The 9,932-nt window shown below is 41.3% G+C and overlaps 1 protein-coding gene across 29 annotated transcripts in view; it reads left to right on the forward strand.

The window, feature by feature from the left end:
- The window catches only part of FMN1 (formin 1), a 487,763-nt gene that overhangs the window by 19,167 nt on the left and 458,664 nt on the right, over positions 1–9,932 (forward strand). The window lies entirely within an intron of this gene.

The raw sequence follows: 9,932 nt of genomic DNA on the forward strand, positions 1-9,932 counted from the left end.
TGAGTGAAGCTGAATTCCCTAAATTGGCTCCATGGCCTGTCAATCCCTTTGACAGGGCAAGGCTGCAGATGAAAATACTCCTGTGACGGCTAACTCATGTCATCAAAAGGTGAATGATTTCTATCTGGTCTTATGTTGAAAGTGACTTTTCTTAGGGGCAGGAGAGAGAATGTGTTACTGGCAAGGGGAAGGGAAGTAGAGGAGGTTGGTTAGAGGTGCCAAAGACAAATTCTCCATCTAGAAAAGTGAAGAAGAAAATGTTTGACATATAGTTGGCCTTCAAGGAACAACTTTTAAATGGGAAATGTGCCATTTGCTCTCGGGGCCCTCCAGCCAGGTATTTCTCTCAAACCTCTCTCAGCAAGGTCCATTTATCTGTCACATCTGATCAGATAAATTGCTTGTTTGAAAAGAATATGCATGTGAGATTTGTTCAAAAAGTATGAGACATTATGGGATTTTATTGCATTGTAGCCTCAGTTCAACTCTGACAGTCATAAATAAACATTTCAATTGGGGCAGGACTTCTCATTTGAGGAAGATGCTATACGGGTGAGAATTTTTTTTACTTATTTTTGGCTGCATTGGGTCTTCGTTACTTTGCCTGGGCTTTCTCCAGTTGCAGCCAGTGGGGGCTTCTCTTGTTGCGGAGCACAGGCTCTAGACACGAAGGCTTAAGTAGTTGTGGCACACGGCTTGGTAGTAGTGATGTGTGGGCTTAGTTGCCCCGCGGCATGTGGAATCTCCCTGGACCAAGGACTGAACTGTCTCCTACATTGGCAGGTGGATTCCTATCCATTGTGCCCCCAGGGAAGTCCTGATTCTTTTTACATCTGTGGAAGAGTACTCCTAAGTGTGTGTGTCTCGGTTGGGGAGGTGGGGGGACGTGGAGAATGTAGGTATTTTCAGAGCTTCTCTGCTTTGATTTGTACTAAATTTTGACCTCACTGGGGCCATACTTTTGGTTTCCAGTTCCCAGGCCAGCAGATATACAGCAAGCTCTGTGTGAAGTATCTAAGCTTAGCCTTTGAGGACTTCTTTCTTTATTTAAAAAGAAAAGAAAGAGGAAAAGATGTGGCAAAATAAGGGTGATGTGCCTTCTTCAATTTCTTATGAAAAGAAATAATGAAAGGAAGAAATATAAAGCACTTAGAAGATTGAGGAACTTTCTTCTACAATGTCAATTTCCTCCCTATAAGTAACCACCTAGGCAACCTCTATGACTGAGACTCTAGTCCTTAAAAAACAGTTCTTTCCTCTGAATGGAATCTAGTTTTATTTTATATTTTATTCATTTATTTATTTGTGGTTGTGCTTGGTCATTACTGCATGGGCTTCTTTTCTAGTTGCAGTGAGTGGGGGCTTCTCATTGCTGTGGCTTCCCTTGTTGCAGAGCCCAGGCTCTAGGGCATATGGGCTTTATCACTTGCGGTTCCCGTGCTCTGGAGCACACACTCAGTAGTTGTGGCACACGGACTTAGTTTCTCTGTGGCATGTGGGATCTTCCCAGACCAGGGATCGAACCCATGTCTTCTGCATTGGCAGGTGGATTCTTTACCTATGAGCTACCAGGGAAGCCCCAGGAATCTAGTTTTATTAATTAAACTTGATGTGTAGTAGAAAAAATTGTCTCCATCTGAAAGACTTGCTCAGGTTCATGGGCTCCTTATCTAGCTCCATGGGATAGTTCTCAGATTTTGAATGGTGGAATCAAACCATTACACTTTGCTTTTGGAAAAACTACAGTGAGGAATGTGGAAATATTTCTGATTGCCCACATTCCATAAGTCCAAATCTGGGTCAGTCATACACAGGGATGTTGTCATTGATAATGTTCATATCATAGGGGAGCTGGGAACATGAAAAACTATTACACGTGATATTTGCTCATTTGATCTGGAGCCTCCCAGGAATCTAGACACACTAGATTGATCCCTCAAATACTGATAGATAAAAATTATCAAAAATTCTGGGTTTTATGAAATTCAGTGGTCTAACTGACCAAGAAAATTTTAATAATTATTGGGATCAATTATTTTTGTTGGGAATGAAAATTTTATGATATGGAATATTATGAAACATAGATTAAGAGATCAAAGATTCTTTGCCTTTCCAAGAAGAGTATGTACCATAACATTTTCAAAAAATTATACTAGCTTGGGATGGAAGTGTTCTGAATTCCAACTCATCCAAGCACCTAGTCATCATGGAGGTAAAACCAAGAGGAACTGGTAATGGATTGAACTCTGAGAGGGGACAGATCTTAAGGAAGACTAATAGGTCTGTGGAACCGGATAGATAATGGTTAATAATTTCCTCAGAATCTTCACCAAATAGTCATCAACATTCACTTAAAAATGTCCAGTTACAGCAAACCTTTCAAAGAAACCCATTCATTTGGATGACTGATTTTCTCTTCTTTGGGATGGGAGTCATGTTTATCATTGCATTTCATCTATTTCTTATTCTTTTTTGTGCCCCTTGTTCTTCACCCTGTGTGGAGGCCATCACTTGTTTGTGGGTTGAATTCAAGCCGCATTAATAGTAACACCTTAATATGATCAATCTTAGTTTTTGCTGTTTACATAGGACTTCATCCACCTCTTTAAACTTCCCATTGTTTCCTGGAGCCTCATATGTGCTCAGCCATCAGACTAGTCATACTGTCCTCCAGCCTGTCCTCACTGTACCTTGTCTTTATTCTGACCTCTTCTGCAGGAACCCTCTGTTAAAATGACACCCTGTTGAGCACAGTAGTTTTCTGTGATGGTCTTTTTGAGTTCCCAGGACACTGAAGGAGATGATGCATGGGAAAGAACAGCTCTTTCTCCACCCCTGGCCATGCTCTCTCACCTGGGCCCCGAGGCAGCGCTGCTTGGTTTCATAGTCTTACAAAGTCTTTTATGAACACAAGGAATTTTCCTACCTTTTTTCCTCTGTGTGTGTCAGATATTGTCCTTTTCTGTCCATTGTTCTCTTCTTTCTCTATCTCCACCTATCCCTTACCCACAATTTCCCCTCTCCCTCCAGATTCCTGCAACTAAATAGGTCCCCTTCATGCCTCTTGTCCTTCCAATCCCCAAAACTTCTTCTGTATATCTGCACATATAATAAACTCATGAAGGATTCCTTGTCTATCACTTTCACAAAAAAGGTGGACTAGATATCCCAGACCAGTGCCCGTAGGTCACTCTGCTACGTGGCAGTTTTAGACTGGTGTTTTTCAGCTGCTGCATCCTTTTCCTGTGGGATATACGATGTTCTTTTATTGAAAAATCTCCGGGAAAGTCATCCTTGTACTAGCTGCATTATTTCAGTGATATGACTCCCTACCCCCACCCTACTCTCTTCCTCCTCAAAGTCACAGTCGTTCATTCTCCATCCTTTATATTTTCCTCCAGCTTTATTTGAATGATTTGCCTTCTCTTTTCCTTTTCCATGTTTGATATCCTTTCTAATAAGCTAGAGGATTGAGACCCAGTCTTCAAGCCCCTGCTCCTCAAATTTTCTGTACTGAAAGGACTGTGGACTTGTGCTGAAGCCCAACCCTACTACGTCCTTCTGTGAACCTCATTTATTATGATGTATAAAATGAGAAACAACAACCTTATGAGGCAGAAGATAATTGCTAGAGTTAAATGAGATGACAAAGGCAGAATTTCTAATTCAGTATCAAACCACAGAACCAGTATCAGTCTCCTTCCCTTTCCCATCCCATCGTTTGGTGACAAGTTACTCTGGCTGTGGTCCATCACTGCATGCTGATCCCCATAATACTCCTGCAATATGTCGAGTGCCTTCCTCATCTTGCCATCCTCCTTCCAGGCTACTCAGTATACCAGTGACCTCTGCATCAAGTTTGCCATGGAACCTCAAGTTAGTATGTGTCTTGATCCTTTGGTCTTTGTACCTTAGTTGTTGTTATTGTTGAGTCCCTAAGTCATGTCTGACTCTTTTGTGACCCCTTGTACTGTAGCCCACCAGGCTCCTCTGTCCATGGGATTTCCCAGGCAGGAATACAGGAGTGGGTTGCCATTGCCTTTGCCAGGGGACCTTCCTGACCCGGTGATTGAACTCACGTCTCTTGCTTGTCAGGAGGGTTCTTTACCTGGGAAGCCTAGGTGTATCATTCATGTCGCCCATTTGAATCATTGTGTTTTGCACACTATGCAAATCCATGCAGTGTGATGACAGCTAGTGATATTAACACACAATTGTATACATGACCACATGTCTAACTTTATTTGTGAATGTGTTCATCGTACAGATTTTACGGAAACACCTTAGAATTGAAGAAGAACTAGCTGTTGTTAAGGTTGTAAGAGTGACATTTTGAGTTTGGAAAGGCAGTTGCAACTGAAGAAAAGGAGTGGGGAAATGTATCCTGTCTCCCAGACCCATTGGTAGAATTAAATTTGCATGCCCAGAAGTTAGTTATATTATAAAATGTTGGTATTTACTGAAATATTTAATGTTGCAAAAGAGGTTTTTTAGAAGAATAACTTGAATGCTGTAAATCTGTTTAGCTCAAATAGGCCCCCAGGGCAGCCAAACAAATGCTTCTCCTGATGATGTCAGGCCCTTTAAGAAGGATTTTCTTGGTAAATCCTTATCTCTTAATCCACACAGAATTCCCCCAACTGAAAACTGATTTATCATGCAAGTACATGCCCACTTTAGAGTAGATTTTTGCCTAATCTGATGATAAAGCATTTAAAAGCCTTATCTGATGCACAGATTTAGTCTGCAATTTGTATGACAGAAATGTGTGTCAGTTGCAACTTTTTATAAAAGGCTTTCAAATCATGGTGCTGGAGAAGACTCTTGAGAGTCCCTTGGACAGCAAGGAGATCAAACCAGTCAATCCTAAAGGAAATCAACCTTAAATATTCATTGGAAAGACTGATGCTGAAGCTGAAACTCCAGTACTTAGGCCACCTGATAAGTAGAGCTGACTCATTGGGAAAGACCCTGATGCTGGGAAAGATTGAAGGCAGGAGGAGAAGGGGGCAACAGGGGATGAGATGGTAGGGTGGCATCACCAACTCAGTGGACATGAATTTGAACAAACTCTGGAAGGCAGTGAAGGACAGGGAAGCCTGGTATGCTGCAGTTCATGGGGTCGCTAAGAGTCAGACATGCCTGAGTGACTGAACAACAGCAAAAACTTATGGAACCCCAGGACTTCATGTCCTTCTAATTCTGCATTCTTACCATCACAGGCCTGTTTGCTGTGCTTTTTATATATTTGCTTTTGAAACTTGTCACAGACAATATAAACTCTTCCTGACATCAAAACTGTGCTCAGAGTTCGTGAATTCCCAGGAGTTCCCTTGTGTGCTGGGAAGGGGGAGAGACCTATCACAGTTTCAGTTAGGAATCAGAACAATAGCCATTTGTTTCAAAATTCAATTACTGTTGTTTTGTGGCATGTATTTATGTATTCATTCTACCAGAGTTTTAGCCATCTCAAATTCGAAAATGGTCTTATTAAGTTGCTTTATGTTTTTCCTAGATGGCGAGGGACAGGGAGGCCTGGCGTGCTGCAGTCCATGGGGTCACAAAGAGTTGGACACAACTCAGCGAATGAACAACAACAGATATTTTTCAAAGGATTATTTGGGGATATTATTTGAATTCTAGGAACATAGGAGATTTCTAGAAACAGCATGAGACTGCTATAACAAGTTGTCTTGGGTAACCATCTATACCTCAAAACTTTGGCTTTTCCATCAGTTTCATGAGTCTATACTTACCTTTACCTTTATTCTTTCCAAACCTGCCATTTGGATAGGTGCAATCTTTGACTTCTGATATGTAATGTCTTTTAATGTTTCTGCCTTTCAATTGAGGTCAATTAACAGATTTTTGAGAAGGAACTTGTGAAATCATCTGGAAATGCTTCTAAAATTGGGTGTAAATGGTGTAAGAGAACTGTTAGACACCCATGTGACATATCCAACTATAGGAATTGTGGACATGAGCATTTTGCATTAAGTAGTGATATTGTGAGTGGCAGTCAAACGAGGAGTTCTCAGAGCAGCACAGTTTATTAAAGGAAGACTTGTTTAGAGCCTGATACTACTTTCTCTGCCAAACCTTTGGGTCCAACTATACCTGCTGTGACATGGAAGGTGTTTGTCTTAGGACCTGTTGAAATTAGGGATGAGACTTTAATTCTTTTAACTTCAGGTATCAGAAGGTAAAAACTTGTTAGAAATTGTTTAGACGTTCCCATTACAACTTCCAACCTTCTGCCCAAGGTGGAATGGATTTAAATGTTTGAGTAGACATAGTTCTAAGTGTCCATACCCACAACTAAGCTCCTGCTCACAGGGGTTACTGTTTCAAAGCCTGAGAGTGCTTTAATATTTTTTATTATACCTGCAGTCAAAGTTTTTTTTTTTTTTAATAATTTATTAATTTATTTTTTTGGTCACACTACATGGCATGTGAGATCTTAGCTCCCTGACCAGAGACTGAACCCTCCCCCTCTGCACTGGAAGTGCAAAGTCTTAACCACTGGTGGTGGTGGTTGTTGTTCAGTCACTCAGTTGTCTTGGCAAAGTAATATCTCTATTTTTTAATGGGCTGTCTAGATTGGTCATAGCTTTTCTTCCAAGGAGCAAGCGTCTTTTAATTTCATCGCTGCAGTCACCATCTGCAGTGATTTTGGAGCCCAAGAAAATAAAGTCTGTCACTGTTTCCATTTTTCCTCCATCTATTTGCCTTGGAAGGAAAGTTATGACCGACCTAGACAGCATATTGAAAAGCAGAGACATTACTTTGTCAACAAAGGTCTGCCTAGTCAAGGCTATGGTTTTTCCAGTGGTCATGTATGGATGTGAGAGTTGGACTGTAAAGAAAGCTGAGCGCAGAAGAATTGATGCCTTTGAACTGTGGTGTTGGAGAAGACTCTTGAGAATCCCTTGGACTGCAAGGAGATCCAACCAGTCCATCCTAAAGGGAATCAGTCCTGAATATTCATTGGAAGGACTGATGCTGAAGCTGAAACTCCAATACTTTGGCCACCTGATGTGAAGAGCTGACTCATTTGAAAAGACCCTAATGCTGGGAAAGATTGAGGGCAGGAGGAGAAGGGGACAACAGAAGATGAGATGGTTGGATGGCATCACCGACTCAATGGACATGGGTTTGGGTGGACTCCAGGAGTTGGTGATGGACAGGGAGGCCTGGCATGCTGTGGTTCATAGGGTAACAAAGAGTCAGACACGACTGAGCGACTGAACTGATTTGCCTTGAAGTGATGGGACTGGATGCCATGATCTTAGTTTTCTGAATGTTGAGTTTTAAGCCAGCTTTTTCAGTCTCCTCTTTCACTTTCATCAAGAGGCTCTTTAGTTCTTCTTCACTTTCTGCCGTAAGAGTGGTGTCATCTGTATATATGAGGTTATTGATATTTCTCCTAGCAATCTTGATTCCAGCTTGTGCTTCATCCAGCCCAACATTTCACATGATGTACTCTGTGTATAAGTTAAATAAGCAGGGTGACAATATATAGCCTTGACGTACTCCTTTCCCAATTTGGAACCAGTCTGTTGTAACCACTGGACTGCCCAGGAAGTCTCTGAAGTCAAAACTTATTAATATTCAATCATATTTCTGTTAACTTCACTTAAGCAGATTTAATGGTGATGTCCAATTTTGACTGTCCTCACCGCTCTGGGCCATTGTGAGACAAATCTTTCTCTAGGCCCTGGTGAAAACATTAGACTGAACACTTGCATACTTTTAGAACAGAGAAAAATTCCTGGCAGGAATTTTGTAAACATTACATGTGCTTTTTCCTTTCTGCCAGATGGATAATTAACATACTGGCTAAGGAGCATGTAGATCATGGCCTTACTTGCGTAATTGCCATAATGTCTTAACCATCAACTGTCTTTGTGACCCCATGGACTATACAGTCCATGGAATTCTCCAGGCCAGAATACTGGAGTGGGAGGCCATTTCCTTCTCCAGGGGATCTTCCCAACCCAGGGATCGAACACAGGTCTCCTGCATTGCAGGCGGATTCTTTACCAGCTGAGCTATCAGGGAAGCCTTAACCATCAAAGAAGAGAACTAATCCTTATGTAGAGGTGTAAGAGGTCTCTTGTGAGTGTCCCATAGCAGATTTATTTTCTCTCCCCAGCGTGTGCATGCTCAGTTGCTAAATTGTGTCTCACTGTCTGCAACCCCAGGTACTGTAGCCCTAGAGGCTCCCCTGTTCAGGAGATTTTCCAGGCAAGAATACTGGAGTGGGTTGACATTTACTCCTCTAGAAGTTCTTCCTGACCCAGGGATTGAATCCTGGTCTCCTGCATCTCTTGTCTTGGCAGGTGGATTCTTTACTGCTGTGCCATCTGGGAAGCCTCTCTCCTTGAAGTTTTTGAAAATGCATTATTTTGTAACTTCTACATGCAAATTTTTAAGACGTTTAGGCTTAGATTCAATTTCCAGTTCTTGTGATTTTGTGTAAGTTACTTAAGCTTATATGGTTCTCATGGGTAAAGAGGGAGTATTGTTAGTACTCATCTCATAGATCTATGAGAATTAAATGAATGAGACATTGGAAGCACTTCACTGGGGCCTAGCAATGGTTAAGACCTAATGAGATGTTGCCTCATCTCATCTTCTTCTTCCTCCTCTGCTTGCTTTTCTTCCTCCTTCTAACCGAATATGAATCCACCTATTTTTAGTTTTTGTAGATTCTTATTGATTGTCTTCAAAATGTTACCTTCCTGGCTCTTAGTCAACCAAGGAAAATGAGCTTGCCAGACAGCAGTGGAGATTCCAGCTATCTTTGCTGAAAGAGACATGGACACTGGGTTGGAATGGAGTGGTGGGTTACCCTGTCCCTTTCTTGGGAGATCTTTCTGTTTAAACATTGCCATAGAGAGAGTTACTGGTATTGTGAAAAATTCATTTCAAAATAACTAACTCATATGGCAGACTTTATGAACTGACATTAAATTTAAGATGAATAAGAGCCTATCTTGATTACCATGGTAAGCATTAGGGTTTGTGAATCTTGTATGTCTTTTTCAAAAGCAACAACACAAAAAGGAAGCAGATACACCTTATGAAACTATTGCCTATAAATTATTGACCTCTGTAGAATTCTGAATATTTAATCAGACATAGAACTCTACAGATCATACTTACATGAGAAACCCTTACCAAAGACTGGCTTTGAGCCCACTTGCTTCATCCTGTGTAGTACTACATTGCATTTAAAAGTCTATCCAGCAATAAATTTTTTATGGCACTTTTTAAAATGATTTTGAGCTATAGTGGAATAGTAGAAAGACCACCAAACTAGGAATCCAGTAACCTGCATTTGAGTCCCACTTCTGTTCCTCACTAGCTGTGTAATCAGGGGCAAGTCACTTTAAACTTTCTGGTCCTCCTTAGCCTCTCTGTACGTAAGCAACAATGACAACATCTGTCATACTGGCCTTGGAGAGTGGTTGTATGTTTCCAATGGATATTGGAGCCACACAACTTCTTTTACAGAAGTTTATACAAATCTCATATTATGGTGATGTATGCAAATTCAGGAGACAAAATAGATGCTGGTTCGATCCTTGGGTCAGGAAGATCCCCTGGAGTAGGGCATGGTGACCCGCTGCAGTATTCTTGCCTGGAGAATCTCATGAATAGAGGAGCTTGGTGGGTTTCAGTCCATAGGGTCACAAAGAGTCAGACACAGCTGAAGTGACTTAGCATGCACACATTCATGGAAGTATTTGGGAATGTTTTATAAAATTAGAATGCATAATGTGAGACAGTTAATTTTTTTTTCCATAACAGAGGGACTATAGGGGAAACAAGAGAGATGGCAGAATTGCTTTATCTCTGAGAGTCCCCATCCTTCTCCCTTCCTCCATGAGATCTGTGCTCTCTGGTGGATCTTTAAACAAGAGAGT

The sequence above is a fragment of the Giraffa tippelskirchi genome, chromosome 7 (assembly GCF_054371585.1).
Source record: "Giraffa tippelskirchi isolate mGirTip1 chromosome 7, T2T-mGirTip1v1.2.pri, whole genome shotgun sequence".
Classification (NCBI taxonomy): domain Eukaryota; kingdom Metazoa; phylum Chordata; class Mammalia; order Artiodactyla; family Giraffidae; genus Giraffa; species Giraffa tippelskirchi.